The following is a 23658-nucleotide window of genomic DNA, read 5'->3' as shown; positions in this document are numbered from 1 at the left end:
TGGCTGCACTTTCCACCTTCCGATCTTGGTCTGGTTGTTCAAAATCCTGGCGTAAACCCTTAACTCAGGGAGCACGTATCAATAGTGACTTACATGTAGCTAGATTTTGAACAACCCAGGAAAGGATAGGTACATAGTATAAAAAGTGAAATCATGAAAACCGAAAGGGAAATCGCTGAGTTGGATCTTAATCAACAGAGGAAAAACACTAGCGGCGGAATATATAATCCAATAGATTTGTTGTTCCTTCTGGAGTGTGTTTTTATACGAAATGCACTGCACGAATGAAAGAGTAGGGCCTACATCTCTTTTGCTCGAGAGGGATACTAGTACTACGTCGTCAGCAGCCCCACCCTTGTTAAGAATTGGTCCTTTGTTTGTCCACACTCAAAGCAACTATCAGCAAGGGCAGAACGACCAGATAAGAGCTGTCTGCAGTTGCATCGAATGCGGATGTTAATAGCTTTTTGTTGTTGCCGAGCATATATATGATGGAATGCATAGGATGGCTTTACGTGCTTGCATTGGAACGTCCTCAAGATTTCGCAAGGCACTCCTGGAGTTGTTGTCTAACTGAATTGCCCCGGTGATCGATACATACTGAGTCAATTGGCACCAAACGACCCTGTTACAGAACCAATGAAAAAACCCGAACCTGGCATGACGGTAATGAAGCGTTGATGCAGCTAATCACGCGAGATGATGTGAGAGAGTTGTTTACCAAGCGCTAACAGTACTGATAATCAATGAAAGGTATAGTCGCTTAGGAAAAAAGTACATTCACGAAACTCGAAAAAGGACATCTATCCTAAACTATGAATTCTCTTATTCTACTCATCGATGATATCAGGATGCGTTATGGTACACACCCATATAATATTTGGGTGCATATCCTCCTGTAAAACAGTTTCTCGTGATATCCAGCTATAGACTATCGATACTGACTGGAAGACGACAGAGGTTCGATCACATAAACCCAGGTGGAAGCAATGCTTTCTCTTAATATGCTGGTCGCAGAACTTGCGGTCTTGGGTGAGGTGGAGTTGCGCGATTTAAATGTCCTTGTCAAATCAGCATTTGAGGTAACATCTGAGAGGAGACCGAATACTCATTTATTGATTATTCACGAAGATGCTAATGACCTCTCTTTTCAGATTATGTGATACTTTTACACCGACACTGGCCGGAAACCTCAGAGGTGACTGGCGCTGTCATTTCCCACTGCGAAGCTCTTAGTACAAAAAGATGTACGTACCGTACATCAATCGTGCATTACTACTACAAAGCATCAATTGTGATTAAATACTGATAAAGGCCTTCCTTTTTCATCCGTACACGCCTTGTCCATCGAGAGCCTGTATACCGTACATCAGTATTGCATTACTGAAGAGGAAGACCTTCATAAGTTATAAAAATATCAGCCATCAGATTGGCAGTAACCGTACATGTAATGTACATCTTTTATGACCTATTCAAACAAATGACCGATCACCCAATGGCACGTTGCAGTCCTTAAAGTATATGTACCTATGAAATTGCACTATTCAAACCGACAGCCGTTGTTTAAATATGTCGCTGTTCACTCCCATGTACAGTTAGCTGTTCACGAAGACAGCCTATACCTCAGGCATTATCCATTAATGAAGTGGAATTAGAATGACATGCCCAGAATATTTCTTTTGTGTGTCTCCTCTCCTCATATTAGGTTACACAAATATCGTGTTAGGAGAGCGAGATATTATCCAAGAAAAATTAACAGAGGATAGTCACGAAAGAGATATACAGCCTATATGACGGATGTTACGCTCATAAAGCTTTGTAGGCTATGTTAAGATGATTCATTACATTATGTATAAAATGGTGTTCTTTTGCGTCATTTAGGCTTGTACATGTAGTTCTGCATCTGAAGTTCAAATTGTAGAATAATTCGAGTGGGCAAACGATCGGGTGGGAAAAGTATGACAGCTACATTGTTGGAACTACATACATTACCAGATGCCTAACAGGACACAAAATTTAAGTTAGGAAGTGTATGAGAAATGATAGCTTCCGCTGTCAGAGCGCATTTGCGAGAACGAACACGTCATGGCTTATGTTATTGTTTTCATCAAAATCGCATTTTGTGGAAACTTACCCCTGTTGTTGATACTCCAAGGGATTTTTGATCGCACATACAGCTTGTCTTCGATTTTTGACAAAAATATATACGGACCTCTGACTGCCCGCCTTAGAAAACTGGGTTTGATGTAATCAAAATCCATATCTTATTGTCCATTCCATCAGTTATTGCTTTGTTTTTGATGATATTTTACAATCCATCACGCCTATCTAATTGTCTCATTCATGGGTTTGTCAAACAATTTCTCAAAATAAACGCGCGCCCCAAAACATTTTATCGGGAAGGCCATACTGCGGGAGGCTATGCGACTCCTTCTAACTCACCATTTGGCATTGAACAGCTTCCCGCTGTGACCACAAGCAGTCGAAAATCGTGTTGTCTCTTTTCTATCTTTCTTTACTTTCTTTCTTTCTCCTCACCATAGATCTAGTCACGCTACTATTGACGACTAACTACTGACGTGCGCGTTGCCTGGCAACAAAGCGGATATAGCTTAAATTAAAGCGATTTACGTGGTTTAATAAATCGGGCATGAAACGCTATATAGAGACGGCACGGCCCGTGATAATAATTTTCATGTAGGTTTAGACTAGGCCTATAAGATCTCATAAGGCATGTTTATTTTCATCACCAAAGTAATCTAAGTGTCATTTATCGAACTGTTAATGTCGTCGTGATTGACGCGCAGATCGCTCTGTGGCAAATTGCTATGGTTACTGACATTGTATGGTGACTGGGGTTGCTCCAATCTGAACATTTTTTGACATAGTGTTCGATTATGCTGTTCGTAGCTAGAAAGATTTGTACTTTACAAAGGTCAGACGGTTGCTTATTGCGAATCCTCGGCTTTTTATTTCAGGTGTGGACTCTAGGAAAATGTGCGGACATAAGCGAAACATCTCTGATACTCTGGCCATGGGTATCGCACCTTCGATCCCCTGGGTATCGCATCCTGGTACCCTCTCCGGGTATCGCAACATTGATACGCTCTCTGGGTATCGCATCTTTGATACCCTGGTATCGCACTTTGCTACCGTTGGTATCGCATCACTAACTTTGCCGGATATCGCGTCTTCGATACCCACGGCTCGCATTATTTCGCGTTTGAAGGAGGAAGACCAGCCTTCAACGTATTAGTTATTAGTTTTCTACCGCTGCATGACATTGTACCATAACCTTGTTACCGAGCTCCTTTCTGTTCTATCTGTCGTAGCAGTACAATACGACTTCAGCAACCACTGTAGAGATAAACAAGTCTAATCAATGGAACTCCTTCAAGCAATAAACCCAGTAAGACATCCGATATCAGGCTGGCATAGCACCGTTACTATCTATATCGGCCTAGCAATATAAACATCAAGTAAACGGTAGTGATTGCTGAGAGAGTGAGATCCACATATATCTTTATGATAAATTCCAGGGATTTGTAAAGAAGCTGTATGGGAATAATGGTTTTGTCATACGGTGTTTAAGCCCCACATACTTTTCCCGGGTTTTTCGGTGCTATGCTATACGCCTTGACTTGATAATCTGATTTATAATGCCGTTATGCATTTTACACTATCGGACTATTAATCAACATCATGTACATGTATTCAACAGTCCAGCATTCGAGTCTTTCCATTCGTGAGCTGATCAGATTCTCATTTGAATGATCTGCGTATTAAATTCTATAGCTCAGTAATACTCTTTGATTAACCATTACCAGTAAAGGCCCTTATACTGATTCCGTAACACATACATGCAGTGAAATACTTTAATGCATGTGCGTACATGTAATAGATTAAGTCATGAGCATTTCGTGAATGGGTCAGCCTCGATTTGATTGACCAATCGAAGGATCAATTCCAATACGTGAATATTCGGTCACCTCTTAAATATATCGTCAAATATGGGGCTGTATACATGCTTCCCGAAATTGGTGGCTTGCATTGCAACTAACTTTTTCCCCCTTGTCCGTCATTAAAGGCATTCAAGTGTGTTGGTCAACCATGACTATCTCCTTTGTCCCTCCACCATAAGGCCTAGTTATACACTTTTCCAGAAATGGGGCACTGAGTGTCCGAAACAGTGATGTTATAAGGGGAAACTAGGCCTTATGGTGGAGGGTCAAAGGAGATAGTCATGGTTGACCAACACACTTGAATGCCTTTAATGACGGACAAGGGGGAAAAGTTAGTTGCAATGCAAGCCACCAATTTCGGGAAGCATGTATAACGTATATGTCAACCGTATAATGCTTCGCGCAGCCTCACCACAACCCGGCGTGCTCGAAGAGCGATTCGGGGTTCCGTTCCATCTACCCATTTCCCCCAGCGCCGTGCCATAACCAAGCCTGGCGTATTATCGTAACCGGTCTAAAGGAAATGCAATATCCGCTGGCAATTGGAGAAAGGTCATGTCAGCTACTTGGATGAAAATTTAATGACACTGGGGATAAAGGATGAAACTCTAGTTGTAATTGAATTGTATTGCCGATATGCTGTATTGCTAAAAGAAATGAATAGGACTAGAAAGTGAACCTTGATAACATTTTATAACTCCGTACTGAGAAAATGAGGTTGTCAGGTATGAAATTGAAGAAGAGTCAATGGGTTACTAATTATAATTATTATCGCTCAACAGAACTGTTAAAACATTGCCATTACTTTAATGGATGTCCTGTCATTTTTGCCGTCAGTCTGCCTTCATCGATGCAGTCCAACGAATTGAACCAATCACCGACTCCTGGTCAGCTGTTCTTGAGAAAAGTGAATTATCACTGTACGGCTAATGAATTGTTGGCGTTGGGTGAACACCCAAACTGAAATTTCGTGATCTCACAATCATGAGAAAAGGACTACAAAGGGCTACATAATAACTGGGTATGCTATTTAGCTCTAGACGCTCCGAAACATTGCTTCTTTACCGAGCCATCTTGTATCGATTGGGAGACATAAGAAAGACGCTTTTCATGGAAGCTTAGAAAAAAGGTAAGAAATAACGACCGTGTTCACGGCAATTTAGGCAGAACGGCAGCAGATAGTATTGATAGCTCAAGCCGTGCTTTTATCTCCTATGAATACGTACTTTGGGTATGTAAAAAGAACGGTGAGCGTATACGTGTCAGGCATTGGTATAGCCAACGTATTTGTATCGAACTTTCAGTTCGAGGTACGGGTTGGTACAGTAACAATGTAATAGCAAGCAGTGTACGTGATGGATTTAAAGAATAAAGAATGAGGCACGTTCTCAAACAATATTGTTCTGCTTTTAAATTATTGCATTTATTCTATGTTATAACAATATCAACCACAGCCTATGAATATCATGGATAAAAGAACAGCTGTCAGAGAGTTCATCTCACTTTGCAACATGATCAGATATAAAGATGCAGTTGCATGCCATTTATCATAACACATCTGCCTGTCTGACTGATCTCACAGAAGAATATAATCATGACGCGGGGAAAGGCAGATGTACGGAATACACAAATCTATCTGTAATCTTTTGGGTCATGATATGATAATCGAAGGCACCGCCAATAATGACCACTTGGGCAGTTCGATAAGAAGGGAGAATATGTACATAGATAGAACCCCATAATGTGAGAAAAGAGTGAGATACGGCTTATCATTTTGATTTTTGTAAAATATTTTGATTACGGCTGGTTAAAGTAATGTCCTCTCTCCGCATCATATTGTGAGTCCATATTCAGTAGATGTTCTTATATTTTCTTAGATACACCAGTATTTTTATACTTGGCGGCTAATTCTTTGCCATGGAAACGAGAGATTAGCACGTCACTGCGCGATGATATCACATCTTGATTAGTGATAAAAATATATCGGCATCAGTGGATAAGAAACCGAGTGTCATAATATTATTGGCCTCATGACCTCGGAATACATTGTTGGTGATACTATGGGAGGAAAAGCAGCTGCAAATTCGACCTCGTTCGTATTTTTTCTTATCAGTTTGGTCAGATCTGCCGTCGCCCCTGGCATAACGTATTCTGATTAGCAATTTTTTTCTCATTTACATAAAGGCGTCAATCTGTTAAGGTTTTAAAAATGCCTTCTATAGATTTCATATAGATGGTGACAGTGGCTTTTCCATTCAAAGTGTCCCCTTATTTTGCAGACCAGTAATTCTTGCGTTATTTCAGCTCAGTTGAATGAGCAGTGAAGACAGTCGAAAGCGATCACTAGATACGAAAGGAAATTGTCAAATGAACCCTCGCGCATTCTCTTCCCTTCAATCAATGGTTATCTCTTGCCCGCTATTAAGCTGCAGGCACACAGCGGAAAATGTCCGCGAGATCATATCGGAGAGGACTTTATCAATAGACTTTAACCTACATCAATAGAAAACCAAACATTTTGTTTTGTTGTCGACAGTGTAGTATCGTGTCGTGTATGTTTCAGACGACAGAAAACCATAAAACAAAACGTTCAGTTTTATAAACCTCAGTGGAATGATCTCGCAGCCGTTAACCTCCGCCCGTGTGCTCCTACTTTACGCACAGCATCGCAGACGAAAACATGTAACCTACCAACACGTAGTCGTTATACATGTAATGCAACGTTCGTGAATACTTCAGAATATCCCATCAAACGCATCGACGAACTTGCGATGATTTTGTTTTGAAAGATTAATGGACGAATTTGATTTCTATGATCAATAATTGACGGAATCGACGCAGAGTAGGAGGTTAGGTAGACATGACTGAAACACTGGGCTGAAATATCAAACAGAACTGATGATGAAACACAAAGATTAGCTTGCTTTGAGGGAGAGCGGAGAACAGTCAGATAATAAACGTGACACGATCTCAGGTGACTTGGCTTGATATCATACTGAGACTGTCTACGTTAGCCGTGTAATTTGATGAAATGGGTCCAAATGACATATCGTTTTGGCATTGTTGCCTATATGTATATGATACGAGTGGCGAACGCCTGAAGCTAAGCAATGTTATATCTAAGAAAGAAAACATTCGTGACATAATCAAAATCAACCTTTCTCAATTCAAATTGTCGTTCAAAAAGCGCACGAATCGCCCCACGCCGGTGACATAATCCTTTTTGGACAGTTGCATAGCACTGAAACGACATGTATTGTTTTCTCGAAGTATAAGCTTCAACTACCAACTAACGCCATTTTCTCAAGTCACTTAATACAAGCCATCGTTGTCCAAACGAATTCTGTCCAAATTCAAACGGTAATTCGTCCTTTTATCTTATTTATATTCCAGCAAATACGCACTGTTCTCAAGTGTTATTGCTTTCAGTAACTGATAAGTTGCCATGGAAATAGTATATTTAAGTGGTAACATTGTTGAGTTGTTGAATCTTAATTGTCAAGAGCTGGATTTAAGCTATTATTTATTGCGTTACGAAATTGTGTATAGAGTTGTATGAAACAAACATTTGATAATGATCGGTCTCCATGACAACGTTCATTTCACTTGATAAAGAAGCAATCGCTACTTTTTTTTCTAAGATGGAATTTTTTCTATCTTTTCAAAACTTTTCTACCGGGATTGTTGAGCACAATCTTAGATTTGACAGTTTTCATGCCTGCAAACAATCATGGAAAATTTCCTTTCGTTTTTGCTTATCAACCAATTCCTTTGACCACTGACATCGTTCCCACAATTGCATCTGCCCACCTCGCTGAATGAGAATAGCCCCGCCGTTTGCAGTTGCCTGCCAATCTCTACCCAACCCATCTCTTGTTCATTTAGAGGAAAGAAGGACCTACCCAAAAATGCGATTCAGACGTAACGAATTCCCCGTTTCGTACAGTGCAAAAGCATAAACAACATGCGTAGCTTTTCAATTGTGTCAGCTTTGCTCTTTTTGACTGTAGCAGAATTGTACCGTTTTCAAATACGTGCCAAAGTTTGCTTAGGTTGACATCCTGGGATGACATTCACCGATTCAAGTTATTTTTATCTTCTTGTTACATGAATAATATAATTGGTTTTCAGAAATATACATAGGCATTCATAAATATTTCGCTTTGTTAATGACTTTGATCATGTACATGTACACAATAATGGTTCCGATGGAGGAACGAAGTTTAGCAACCTGAATGTGGCTCTCCATCCAATTTGATGCATCGTTAAATCCAATAATAAAAGAGGCTTATTGTTTGTAGAATTAATAGAGTCGTTATCTTAAGAGTTGATCGATATTCAATTAAATTGACAACCAGTTATGCACGTCATCAAGGAGTTTCTGAATGTATTTGGGAATCTGTGCAGTGACGTTTGAAATTCCAAATTGGACCTTAAAGATTTTGTCAAATTATTAATCATCGAACTGGACTGAGATTACTGTAATTCTGAGCTGTTGAAGTTGGACTAGGAGTCGGTAGTTACCTTCGTCTCCATGTACAATTTTGTACTTTGCCACTTTCTACGCCTGTACACTGACGAAGCTGCTTTGATATTCTTTGGGGTCTAAAACCAAAAACTTTTAGAATAGACACAGAATGTAACATTTGCCAATTGTTAAATCGACCGTAAAATGTAAATGGTATTAGTCAATCCAAAACAGCCATATCAACTCGATGAATTATGAAATCGTTATTTCCAATAACCCAGCATCGTTAATGTCAGACTCTGTTGAAACGTAAATTATCTGCTGTATCCATTCTAGAATATCAAATGTTCTTAGATTATTTATAAGTTGGATTAGCCTGTGCACGCGGGACTGGTGCAGCTTTTGTTTCAGTGCAGTAGAAAAGTACATTTTATTCATGGCCGGGTCTATTTGGCAAGCCGCTCGCCGAACAGGCATCTTTTTTTGTCCAGTTTGGAGAGCCGCTTGCCAAACAGCACTAAAAAGCCACCCTGTTCGGCAAGCCGGGCTTGCCAAACAGGTAAAAAATCTACCCTGTTTGGCGAGCTCTTCGAAAACTACAAATATTAATGAGTTCGGCTCTCCATTCAGGACAAGAAAAAGTCGCTGTTTAGTAAGCCGGGCTTGCCAAATAGTCACTTCCTTTATTGATAGAAGCAAAAGTCACCTTGTCCGTGGAGCATTTACGACTGATCTCCTTTGTAGGGTAGACCTATTTTGAGTTGTGTTTCAAAAGTTCATAAATCACGATTACAGCTCTCGGATGAAGAGAAGCAAGCAGAATGGTAATCAGCAGTTTGCCGTCTCATCCATTCATTCATTTGACTCCGGTACAACGTGGAGATGATAGTGACAGTCATAAGCTGACCCATCTCATCAGACCAGCGTGCGAAAACCAGATAAAGAAACAAATGTTTTGAAAACAGCGACAATTTTTATTGCTTCTCTTCACATGAGACCCGCAAATGTACCTTTATTACAGTCGCGGTGACATTATGGTCCAGAGGTGCCACGGGTCTCGCGCTGTAATAGATCGTCTGTTTGAGTTACTGACATATCTCCGGTTATGAGCTACTGGCACGATTCAGCCTAAATCATGAATCAGGGTACACATCATTAACATCACCTCATTCATGAGATGTGGTGAAACTCCGGGGTGAAACGGATATGATCTATCCTAGAAAGTACAGGACTGTGTATACATAACGTATGCATTGAGTCCCTCCTTAAGGACACATGCGTTAAACGATGTTTGCTATGCAGTTCTCTTTTTGGTATAATTCATGAGGTTGGCCAACCTCAGTAAATTTAGAAGTGGGAAAATTGAATCTACTTCATGTCGTGTAATAAATTGTAAAATGTTGCATGAAAGATGTTGTTGTCGGGGGGTATACGCAACAAATGTTAACGCGTATGGCAACAGACTGGAAAAGGAAAAGAAAAAAAGGAAAAGTGACTACAACGACGCTATCTTTATCCAAAATGAAATAGACGGTATGACATTTTGCTGCCCAATATTCATGATTAGAAAAGGAAAAAAGAAGCGTGTGTCTATATTCTTTGACACCGGGAATGAAATATCGTTCTTTTTTCATCATGAATCAAATATTCAAGACTTATCTACAATATGATATTACACTGTATACAAACGCTAGTTCTATTAATAAACCATATACAATTTGATATGACTCTGCACCATACACCGCTATCGATTTTTAAACGTTTCTTCTAGTCTAAACATACGCCAAACAAAAACCTAATCGACTTGGTTCGTCGTTCACTTTCATTCCGAGTCGTTTTTCTCATTTCCTTCGTTTAGATCGGCAATTTCAACAATACCTGTTGGTGATAGTATAAGGCGGAAATTGAATTTTCTTTATAGGACATTCGCAATAATCGAAACCAGTCCACATTAGAGCAAGTTGATATTTAATTTGAGAATGAGTGTGGTACTTACTGTATTCACTTATAGCTGAGCTAAATTTATAGAAAATATCATGGGCGACGATTGGGCGGAATCGCTTCCGGCATGTCCGCCGTTTGACGTTTTGACCCGGAGTGGTTCAGGGGCTTGATGGAGCTTATGTTTGTGTACGTTCTTCTAAAGGTTTTTGGACACTTTCGGGTGAAAACCTTTCGTGCTATCTACATGTACGATGGCACTAAATATACATGTATGTTTATTTATTAGTCGGGTCGGTGTAGACTTTTTTTCGTGCTTCCTTTTCTGATATTGACATGTTTTCCACTGTGTTTCCCCCTACTGAAAGGTCTTGGTCTTTCTAGCTGTCTATTGAATGCATAGATACACTGAAAGATAAGAAAACAACAAAAAACCTACGCCGGCACAGCGCTATCTCTCTTTACACTTCAGTCTCCTTTACAGATTTAACGTATTGACCCCACATCGTATGTGTTATGTAAAGTAATGTATGTACAACATTGACCTGAATTTGTTTACGTCGAGTTGTTGAGTTATGCCATTTTGTGATATCAAAAGGAAATTACGCCGGAATCATACTTTGGAAAGCTGTATAACATGCCTCGGCTATAACCGGAACCATTATAATCGACGTACATGTAACTATCAAACAGGACCAGGGGCATTAAAAGCTGACTAATCAAACTGGTATAATTCTGCGAACATCTCACAACTGAGTGCGCTGAGGTTAACAAGTGCCAATGCTGATAAAGTACTCTGAACAACACTGTGTACATCTCCATGGTTTACTCTTCGCGTTCACTCGTGAAATGAGCTGTCAGTTATTTCCTACCCAATATCTTAGAGTACAGGTTGCTTTCTCTAATAATAAAATCAGCGTCATTTTTTAATTCTTAAATGATGGACTTATTATTAATGTTTATCAAGAATTGATAAAGCTGTGAATAAGGAAGAAATACTGCATCACCTTACATGTAAATAACGATCTAATGGATTATATTACAAAGTAATTATACATTTTTGTCTTGTCCGAATTGAGGTAAATACCAACAGATTACACCCAGCACGAGCCTAACCATACATGCCATAGCGTACTGGTACACCAGTCTATCGCCATTATTCCTAAAGTTACGGCATTTTATTGACATTCCTCCAGCACTTAACCAATTCACAGAAATTGAATTGTGTCATAAACCTGATACTAAACCTTCTAAACGAGTGGGACAACGATCGTCTCTTGGCATAGACGATTCCCAGTTCATATCGTCCTCACACGCTCATGTTAGGCTGTACAGGGTTTACTAACGTTGTATATGTGACCCTTTTTTAGGCCCGATTCCACGACAGAAGTATGCCTAGACCCCATGGGTACTTCCGCAGTTGGTGTGAAGTATAAGCTATAAAGCATGGGCCGGCCTCACTCAATGTCAGCAGTAGCGTTAGCGTTATATGAAGGAGAAAGTTAACGCCAGCATTTGTCTCTAACGCTGATTGAGTAACCGGGCCAGGTCTTTATTGATGAAGTTCGTTGTACATATTGATACGAAGTGAATGTACACGAATCCCATCTATAAAATAGCTCTTCCAATTATTCGTGTATTCACTAGGCAAAGCAAACGACTGTTAATTGATTGTCTGTTTGAGCTGACGAAATTCTATTGATGTACAAGACTGATGACGCCTGCCAGGAAATAGTGGCTTTGATAAGAAAAGCTTTGTAATCGACTCCCTGGCTGATCGAGGCTGATGGCTGTTGCAGAATATATGGTGTAATTGGTAACCGGGGTGTGACGTTGACAACGTACAAGATAAAAGAAGAGGAGGTGAAAATATATAGGTGAAGTATTTTGTGAAAATCAGTGCACCGCCTTTGAAATAGAGGACAATTGGAAAACATAAGCTGAACGTTCTCTAGCACTTTGATGAAAAATAATCATAAATGTTGATCTTTGGAATTACCCATCATTAAAATCTCGTTCCATGCAGCTGGCAAACATTCGTCCAACTTAAAGCTTCCGTAATCATGTTCGCCAACTTAGTACTCGTAGATCTATTGTTGAACTAGGAACCTTTTCCTTGAATATCGAGTCACATATAAAGGAAATAAATCATTTTGGCTATTCATTGTCTTGAAATAAAATGCCAAAGCGGAAAATAATCAATTTAAACCAGTTGTTTGAAACGCGCCTGTTTCTGAGAATCTCCTGTCTACACTTGTGATATGGCAAATGGTGAAATCAGATGCGATAGTCTAACTGTGCCTTTTTAGAGAATGCTGTGTGAGAGAAGCCGACTGGTTTCCTCAGGCGGGCTCTCAATGACTGTTCAGAAGTATGGCACGACCGGAGACATGACACTGAATACAGCCAATGGTATGAAGTGTTTTGCCGATGAGTATAACAACAAGAGTAGTTCAGCAGCGAGGGGTCTAGTTCTAAAAAAGCAATAAAAAAGATTAGCATACATAGTCGCCTAGACAAGTCTTGAAAATAAGAGTCACAAAAGCGGGCCAGTATACAAATGGTGACTGAAATCAATGTGGATGAAAGTTGTATGATTTGAATATTGTGAATAAAATGAAAGATAAGCGTAAATGCGAAGAAACGAAATGTTTGCTTGAAAAGATTTGTTAGTTACTGCTGATTTGTTGATATCCCTCTTGTGCAGATTACAAATGGTTACTAACATGCTTCTGTGCCAAAAACATGTACTTGACTGTGCTCTTGCTCTCGCCAGCACATTTTAGAAGCTGCTTTCTGCCGTCTGAAAACATCATCATTTACATTGACAAATCTCCAACCAACTAATTCATTAAGAACATAAAAATATGGTGCTAACGCTAATTTGCGGTGGAGGCAGCGAATCAGTTGGTAACATTCCTAGCTGAATCCTAACACGAAAATAGAATCAATTATTGAAGAACAGTTATCACCCTAGCAACAGCGACTAATATAAGGTCAATACTTTCGTTTCCTTGTTAGAACGGACGATGGAACGACGATAGATTAATCTTGGTATAATATATTAAAGCATGATAAGAATGACAAAGACCTATGGTTCAGGTCTTGCGTGGTGGGTGGTCTCCATAGAAAGCATTCCAGATGTGGCACACACTCTTAGAAATAAAGGTTTGTGTTTTTCTGATCGTAGACATGGTCGAACTTTATCGGTAAACTGTAAATCTTCTAATGGTTTTGAGATTCTGAAAAACCTCGTCTAAGCAGTTTTCATTTCGGATTGCAGAACTCTCGGCATGTCTTGGCAGTGTGAAAAGGTCAAGATGCTTTCAATTGTTATTGATCAGTATGTTGACTATGTTCTAACAGCTGCCAGAGATGACAATTGACCAGCCGTGTGAATTCTCATGGGAAATATATTTAGCACGACAATACCTGCAACTCCTGCACACAGTTTGCGCGTGACGTGTGAACGCGACTACATGTATCTGGTCTTTTCGTTGCCTGTATACATGTATGTAATCGGATTTGACGCCGCGAAGATCTGTCGATTTTGAAATTGACTTTCTAGTCGTTCTAAAGGGTTGCGAAAACTGCCAACTGGTGATACAACTCGTAGTAGTCGTTTGTCGTTTCCCTTTAAAATAGTATTGTGAAAATGCCTTGTCAATGAATTGACCCAAACAAAAACGATAATTGACATACATGTATACTGCAAGGTACGTATCAAAGAGGCCGTTACATATCAGTCCTCTAATTAGTCATCGCGTCCGTCGTAACAAAGAACTGATTTTATAACAAAGTACAACTTTAAGAAGCAGTCAATTGATAAAACAGAGACTTAAAATCAGAAACATGATACATAATAGCTTCAGCCAGCACGACACATCGATCAGGTCAAGTTCGATAGTTATGTGATTGTATGCTGGTAGTGTTCGACACTGTGGGTACAATGATACACATCGATGATGAAAAGAAGCCGTAGGGGAATCAGCTTTGATTGATAATTAGACAAAGCCTTAGGGGCATCAACCTTGAGCGTCAATTAGCTATTTTCCTCGGTTACCAGCAGCTTCATGGTCTACCTTCTACAACATAAATTGGCTGCTGATACCACTCGGCAACCCAATGCATCAATACTGATGGCGCGTATTATTCAATGCCGATTGTGCAGCTGAAAAATCGGCCCGGGGGTCGGTATGGCTATGCTCATGTCCATGGTATTGATATAAGGGTACGTTACACACACTACCAGAAGGTTCTTTGTAGTGCACATGGATCAAATGCCTCAATGCTCGAAAATATCTCTGCGCATCGTATGGTTGATACGGCTCTTTGACAAATCTTTGACACCAACATTGTATATTAAGTTAGTAATACAAGAATATAGGCAATACATGAATGAATGTAGTCAGATCAATATAACGAATGTTCACATAAAAACACTATCAAATGCTTGTGCCAAACGATGCCAATGCATATTTTACGGTATTACATGACATAGGATTTGGCTTACACCCTTTTATTCTGCTGACATTCTCACCGAAACGTTCTTTCTGTAGAGCAGGAGAATATGAAAATGGTCTCTAACTCGACTAAACTAAACAGAAGCGCACATGATATAATGCAGCGTATTATTATGCAGGAAAGAAACGTTTTCGCACATAAAAAAAATTAATGTCAGATGCAATCAGGCAGCATGAGAAAGGCATGCAAATTCAATATTAGCCGAACGACGCATGAGAGAGACGAAAATATTTATGAAAAAAAGGAACGTACGCTTCCGCTGCTTAGATGTACATGATAACAACTTTGATTACAGTCGTGGCATAGATACTGTTTTTTCTGCTTCGGCCAATGTAGGCTACGTTACTACTACATTTTTGTTTGGTTAAAGCGATACATCTGTTGGTGTGATTAGTGCACGCATCCCATTTGCCTAAAGCTAGTATTTGCGATGAAATATGCACTGAATACTATCATACAGCACATTTAATGGTATTTGCTCCACTTCAAATTATCAATAATTCTTTCCCTTCTAATTGCCATTCGTCGACAATAAAAACAATAGAAACATGCGAGTTGGCTGTACAGTATTAAAATTTCATTCGCTGTCGTCTGTTATTTGAAAACGATTTCGAAGCATACATATTCTACGGTGTGTTCCTAAGCTTTTTTGCGATATCAAATTATCTTTTGGGTGGTTGGCGCAAGTAACAGTCGGCAGTTTGTCATAACCTATTATGAGAGACTTTTTTCTTCATGCTTGGATGTTCGTTTATACGACGTTGGTTCATCTTTTGTGATATGTTCTCAGGTGATTAGTCCCAGATTTCGCTTGAATCGCAGACAAAGCAGCAGTTAATAAAGCTCCTAATCGGCCAACTAATAGATATTGAACCATCCCTCCTTTGTCTGCTAAGATCCGTATGGCATTTAGTGACCTTTCTCTGCCGTTTCTCCTATCACCAGAATCAATTAATGCAGGAATGATTATCGTTCTATCCATGGATACCTTCTCGAAAGGGCAAACTAGAGAACTTTGGGTCTGCCTGTAAGCTTATCTATTTTTGCTTACATGACAAATTCGGTAAATGAAATAAGTTTTCAAACATTAGAGTACTGCAACGGCTATGATTAATATCAAACAGTTTCCTCTCAGCGATAAACAAATGATATATGTATCGGTAGGCTCTGCATATTGGATGACAAGGATTGCTTCATTAAAGGGGCTGGGTCATATTTCCTCTAAACATGTAAAAGGAAGGCACGAGGTAGGAACCCATCCTCTTGCAAACAAGGCCTACAGCACGAATTCTCCTTACGCATAGTAATAGTATGTATCGAGTGAAATGGTCTGATATTGTCAGGATGGTAGGTACCAGATGTCTCTTAAACAGTGCATCGTCACTGTTCACGCTTATGCAGGAATATTTTTATCATTTAGTTAAATGGGACACGCCCGAAAATTATCATGAAAAAGCGTTAAATCTTCTTTAATTCATGTAAATATTTCACTTATGATACGTATTAAGTCAGTATTCTGTGTCGGTACTTCCATCCAGTGCGTTGACATTCTCGCTGGATTGAAAATATATACTTGCCCATAACTATATGTTTATATCGATACGCAGTGCATGTCAATGTCAGTATGCACTGTAGCATGGTATTTATATTTGGTGCTATGAATCTTTGAGTCACACAGGAAATCAGGGGTTATTATCCCGATTGCCGTAATACTCATCGGGTCCTTGGAGGTTTATGCAATTTCGTAATGTGTAGGCTGCACTATATCATTTATATAGATTGTGCATTTTTTAACCCTTAAGTATCAAGAGCTGGAAAAGCAGAGGAACTCAATTTTGTTAATCACGCAGTAATTAGGCGGAAGTGCTATATTGCCGTTATCTCCTGAAATGAGATTAGGTCGCTAGCGCAAATCGACAAAATTGTTTTTTTTTACATTTTAACATCGGCCGGGTCTTTATAGTTTTTCATCGATATTGTAGTTAGGCATTCTATATGTCTACTTGAGCACCTAGTTGGTAGGATGATGCAGAAAGACGCCATACAAATAAAAAAAGACCCTTGGCCGGGCTACAAACACACGATGCAGGCAAAATATCTTGCAATGCGCACATTCCGCCCAGCTGTTTTACTGTATAATTGATTGCAAATACTTTGATCATTCAATTTCATCTTGAAATAATTTAGAACACGAACATCTGTAATAAAAACACTTACTTTACAAAACAGCCGTTATTTCGGTCATTCTCTATTTCACGCAATATGTGGTTACTCCATTTGTGATCAATATATTGGTATCACCTTGGAGTAACCAGACTAAGGTATCACAAACGCTACACAACATTCGTGATATAGAATATATGGTTTAACTAATGCTTTTCGTGCAACACTGAGCAAATAATTAGCTTTGCTGTAGGCCGCAAAGCAGTGTTCTATTTTAGACAAATATTTGATATTGAACACACCTGCCTATGCGTTGTCGATATGCTCTGGATTTGTAGGCCAAAGCTTTTGGCTCACAGCAATGGAGGCTTATCTAAACTAAGGCAAAAACATAATCGAACTGTAAGGTGTAATCATGTTTAGGTAGTTTAGATAGTTTAGGTAAAAATATATCTACACGAGGTTTTCTTTTTCCTGGTATACCTCATTTGTGACGCTACATTAGATAGATGAAAATGGTAGACTATAATCTTGCAATATGAGAAACAGATAACCTCTCTTGTCAGTGCTGTCATATACAATGTTGAGCAGGCAGTGAAGTCTCGAGTTTTTTTTAAGTTGATGAGCGGTAAACATAGCTTTCTTTGTGTCGAAATTCGATGATGAAATGCTAGCAGCAATCGCCAGTAAACGCACGTAGGCAGGTTTTAATAGGTATACTAGACGAAGGGCTGCGAATGACGAAATTCTAAGATGATGGGTGTCGCGTAAATGGCACAGGACTTGGTTACACGACAGACCTTCGTCCGTAGTTCGCACTTCGCTGTCAGTAGGAGTTGTCTCCCTCTTTGCTTGATCTACGAGTCAACCTCTGTATTGCGGCCTAATTAACCGTACGAGTATTAAAATAAGTCGTTTTCTGGAAGTCTGGTTTGAAATCCAGTCATATCACGAACGTCACTTTAGCGCAACTTGAATATTAAGTTTGCTGCTTACATATGCTAAAGGGAAGGTACATGTACATTTTTATACATATACTTGATATGCCATTGGAATCCTAAAGCATTTACAAGGTACTCTTCAGCTACACTTCAAATTATCTTTGGAGAACCAGCTCTTCGTTGGCAATGCCTCGAAGCAGTCTCTGTCGCATCTTCTTTGAACTGTTAATGAATACCACTTTGGGTAACCCAATAGGTCTGCGGTCTACAAACATCTAACAGAATAACGCTCGGGTTAATAGTTGGTTTCGAAAACAGAATCTCCACAAATTGCTAGCGCTAACGAATATGGAATAAAATCATTGCTCGTCATGGTCATGCCCGTTGCGTTGCAAACGTGTGTGGTATGGCCCCAGAAAAAAGTGATAGGCTGACAGAATCAGATTAAATATTTTTATGTTTTCGAGTTCTGTCGGCTAATGTATTGATTTGGCAATCTATTCATAATAGCAAGCTATTAGTTTAGTTGTAGCAATTCACAACTGGCTCTTCAATGACGGGAAATGACAAACGCCCAATTAGTGGCAGTTGTACGAAACGGGCTGCCTCATTCCCAGCTGAAACTGGTCCATATCTGCAGAGAAATGCATCAAGTGCACAGAAACTGTCGGAAAAGAAACTCATGTTTGCTTCCATGACGGTTGACTGGAAAATCCACTAATCTAAATTTCTTTAGTAAGGCATCTCCGAAATATGGTAGTACTCTGTAAATATCAAAACGAGCCAAATGAAACAAGGCAATGAGTGGAGAATTGGAAACCGCACCACTGACTGAACGAAACAAGAGCTTGTGAAAAAGCCATCTAGGAAATTAATTTCTCACAATTTTGTTTGTGATGACATTATCATTTGACTTGATGTCAGGATATCAGCGCGATGTAAACGAGAAATCCGGCGTGATTTGTCCGGTTGAAAAAAGGGAATGGACTGTCATGAGAGAAATCAGTGAATATGCGACGACCTGATCTCTTTGATTGTAGGACACAAGGGGCAAACGCCATCCTTCTTGATCCTCGTAGGTAATGGCTGTTGCTTTATTTCAAAGACTCTGCGGTCAAGAAGAAGATATAGTATTGGAAAGCCTGGGAGGAACTAACAACATTTTCTTATAACATGGCAGTTTAAGATTGGGAAGTTTTTATGATCACTTCTGCTACATCCTTATTTAAAATCTACAGAGCCTTCCCAAACATATGACTTTAGTACACTTTACGCTGCATACGAGAAAGACTTCTACATGTGATATGTAATCTATTGTCAACAATCTCATTAACCAGTATTTGCCACGTTACATTTTATGACAGAGTATGTTTATCGGCACCCACAGCTGTCGGTCTGACAACTGTCTCTGACATTTTGCATGTTTTATCGGCAAATAATAAAATAATCTCGACTTGGCCCACGCAATTACTGTATATGCCTTATGCATTGTGTACAGACTGCCAGTTGAATCATTACTATTTTCTTCCTTATCATCATCAGATTATGGACGGGATTTACGAATGGTGCTTACCAAATTGTACCTCCTGTACCATCTGACTGCGGACTTCATCCCGGCGGCCTGATATCTTTTCCCACGAATAGTTTGCTTTTTCCCTCGAGCATAATTCTCTTAGAAAAATGGGCTACTACTATCAACTTTAGGGTAATGTTAACGATGGAGTAATGTTAATGTTAGGGTAAGGGAAGAGTTAATGATCAGGTAAAAGCAACAACAGAGTAGAGTAGAGTAGGTCAGCATTTTGCATTGAGCTCATAAAGTGGGATCAACGGTGATACACTGTAACATTCATTGTCTCTATCGACTTAAGGCGTTAATGGGTCTTCGGGGCCCCCTTAACTTTGTGTTACCGGTCGATTAGAATTTTCCCTTCACCGGGCTGTCAAGTAAGACAATGTACTTTTCGTAACAGCTTTCATTAGCAAGACTGAACGAAACAAGAAGACTTTGTTTGACGTTCTGTTATCGATTTCCTTGACTAACGTAACATGTACACGCATTTCCCCTTGCTGTGAATAATGAGGATTAGCATTAAGGCTTTTAGCCTAGTCAGTGGCTAAGGCAATAAAGTATGGAGAAATTACCATGCGTAGATGGAGTTAAGCTGTAGTTACATAGCGCCATATGGTATTGTCCTGTCAGTTTAACGATGTAACTAAATCTGAACAACGGTGATTTGATATGTTCTGGTGTGCCGGCGAAGAGAGAACGGACTATGATTGCTTTAATCGTTGAAGCAGTCATGACACAAAACCAAGAAATGAACGCAGTTCTTTTATGTACAGCTTATCAAAAGTGTGAATGATAACTATATTCAGTGGCGATTCAGTTTATATAACTGAGCTATACAACTGAGTATTTTTGATGGTAGGGCTTAGCTGATCGTTCCCATACACCTAAAAACTATTTCAATTGTAAGCCACTTTCTTCAGGTATTGTCTGTCCCGTTTGAAATATAATCTGCAATAGATATCTAAAATAGCGTATTTGGAATCATTATACATCAGGTAACACGTCAGGACGACCTTTCAATATCACAGATAGAGAAATTGATAATCTTGGCTTTTGCTTTTACAGTTGTCAGTAAATTAATATCCTCACTTTTACCGATGGCACGCTATATTAACACCAAACACTTCTTTGGCGCCCGGTTCACTTGAACCACGTCTACGGCAATATATCACACGAATATATACCTCTGGCTATAAGTATCCGCCTAATTTAGAGCATGTCGACCACAGGATGACAAATATAATCATCTCGTAACTTGGCCGCCTTAGGGAGCTAGACTCAGATGTTGAGCGCCTGCTATGGTGTGTTAGAAGTAGACGATCGATCGAGGCTTTTCGTATCATTGATAAGATAGGTCACAGTATCGTGATGAATTAAGCTTTCCGTCTAAATCATGTCACATGAGGCGCTAGAGTTTCAGCAGTTGCTAGGTTTCATTGCTAATCGAGATGACTGTTTTTCTGAAAAAAAATTACATATTATAGTGTAATGTTTGGTGTTTGTACGAGCAGTGACTCTACTGATCATGGACAAGAAATCATCTTTCGGTCAGCAGACAGGCTCGATGAAGTCAACCTCGATGAAGACACCTGCAACCACAATCTTGCCTGCTGCCGGCAAAAAGCCCGAAAATGATGTGTGTCTTTCTTTCTGTAAAGCATTGCCACCGGGATGTTTGGTATAGCAACTGTGTAACGCCGGGCTCATTTATGGAGATGGTGAATGCTTTGACTCCTCTCCTCTCGCCACAAATAAAAAAATATACCATAATGAATCCGATGAGAGATTTGTGTGACAGGTCTCAGATTGTGTTGCCAATCGTGGGTCTTAACACTTTCGTAAATAAAGCGCTGCAACATTTTTGATTACTGTTATCTTATACACGTATTCTTACGATAACATATGGTAATACATCGAATTGTCAACTAACAGTAGGGTCACACACATAACGGGTGAGTCCCACAATAAAACACGATGCAAAGCGTTGGGCAACTGCTTCATTTTCAGTCAAATAATTCTACAGCATATGGAAATAACTTGTTCTGAACATGGAATTGGTTGCGCTGATAAAATAAGCACAACACCTATAAAATTATTCATCACGATTGCCCTCGAGGTTCTCATTACACTGTACTGATCAAAGGCTGCACTGTGTAGAAAAACAATATCAGCTGCAGTTGAAAATAGGTACGAATCAATACAATTGTATTATGCACTTGGGTTAGATTGTGTAATTGCTTTTTTTATTTGACATATGCCGGTGAAGAAGTTTAAAATGTCCTAGGTTAAAATGTCCGGGAACAAAGGATTCTATTATGCGCTTCAATCTCTGAGCTATTGACGGTCAGGGTCTCTATAGAACCATATTGCAGAATACAATAGGGCCGGACACTTTTTCCAGGGGGACACTTTTTACTTTTACACCGGGATCGTTTTAAAAAGGTTGGGCTCTCTCTATCAGCTGGTATGAAATAAATGATGTTGTAATTCTTGATGTCCACGTATTTCATGAGCCAGCTGTTCTCAAAGAGCATAACTCGCATGCTTAAGCAAATACTAAGAGCAATTCAATCGTGTCACGCAGCCATTATGACTTTAAAAAAAATCATTTTGCCATGTTGTGACCTCTTTCTCAACCGACCTTTGAAATTCGAACTTTTGATTTCAAATTAAGAATCTTATATTCATTCATACATCTTGAACAAGACACACCAGTACAACAAACTGATTACAAAAGGCGTCAAGGAAAAGTTCAATCTGTTCATGTTGCATCTTGTAACATGTTTTTAGAAAATATTAGTATTATAGCCTTAATATTTTAGCGAATTTACGTGTATCTGTAATTGAAAAATGAACAACAGCCATTCGAAGAACGTTTTCTTTGTATTGCTTTATGTAACGCTTTACACAACAAATTACTCATTAGTCTAAAAATACAGAAAATAATGTTCATCGACTTGGTAAACATACATATCATTGTGATTTGACCGGGGTAAGTAATCAGTGCCATTATCGCGTATACGTAATACATGTACACTGGTTGTATACCTGAACACGATTGGTGTAAAAAAACCTTCAAATGAAACATTGGAAAAAAAATTCTGTCTGCTACATGTAGGTTTATAGGTGCAATTACCATTAGATGGTTTAGTGCTGTTGTCGGCGTGTGCAGGGAGAATAATGCATTATCATATAGATTACCGTACGACGGCGAATTACTGTATATTAAACTGCATTTCTTGAGTGACTGAATGATATTTCGTGTGCAGGGAGAATAATGCATTATCATATAGATTACCGTACGACGGCGAATTACTGTATATTAAACTGCATTTCTTGAGTGACTGAATGATATTTCGTGTGCAGGGAGAATAATGCATTATCATATAGATAACCGTACGACGGCAAATTACTGTATGTTAAACTGCATTTCTTGAGTGACTGAATGATATTTCCAATGCCGTTCGTGCAGTGAGCCCAATAGAAAAGTTTGAACTACTTAATTATATCTGGACGAAGGCTTTTGCACTGCTGACCTGGCAGACGTTCAGAGTTCAAGATCCAATATTGAGAAACCTTTCAATTAATGGTGATATGAAAAAGCCAGATAGAGTAGCCATGCACTGCTTGACGTGGAGTTGACAATGTACTAGTGCACCAGCAGTACATATACACTGGCCGGGCCCGCCCATACGCATTGTATGCTTCTCCGCTCTCCGTATCAGCACCTCAACATTTTTTTCGGACATCCGGCCGGCTCTTAGATCGCAATGCTCGGCGGCCTTGATGTACTAGGTATAAGATGGAAACATTGACTTGCAGGAAGCTCACAAGGTGAAGGTGAAGTATCGGTATATAGAAGGGGTTTTGATAAGCGTTGGTTCATTAACGGTTATTTTCCTTAAAAAATAAGGGAACGTCTGGTCTAGTTCATGTGCATATATAGCTCAATTGATAGAATAGTCACGCATTCCAAGTCAAAGCATGTTTTCTGTACTTCGTGTAGTCAAATACAGAGGCTGAACATATTCATATGTCCCTCGTCACGCACTTCAAATTTGAGAGTGAATTACAGTCGTCCAAAGA

The sequence above is a fragment of the Lineus longissimus genome, chromosome 5, assembly GCF_910592395.1.
Source record: "Lineus longissimus chromosome 5, tnLinLong1.2, whole genome shotgun sequence".
NCBI classification, from domain to species: Eukaryota; Metazoa; Nemertea; class Pilidiophora; order Heteronemertea; family Lineidae; genus Lineus; species Lineus longissimus.
Note: the sequence above shows the minus strand (reverse complement) of the source record.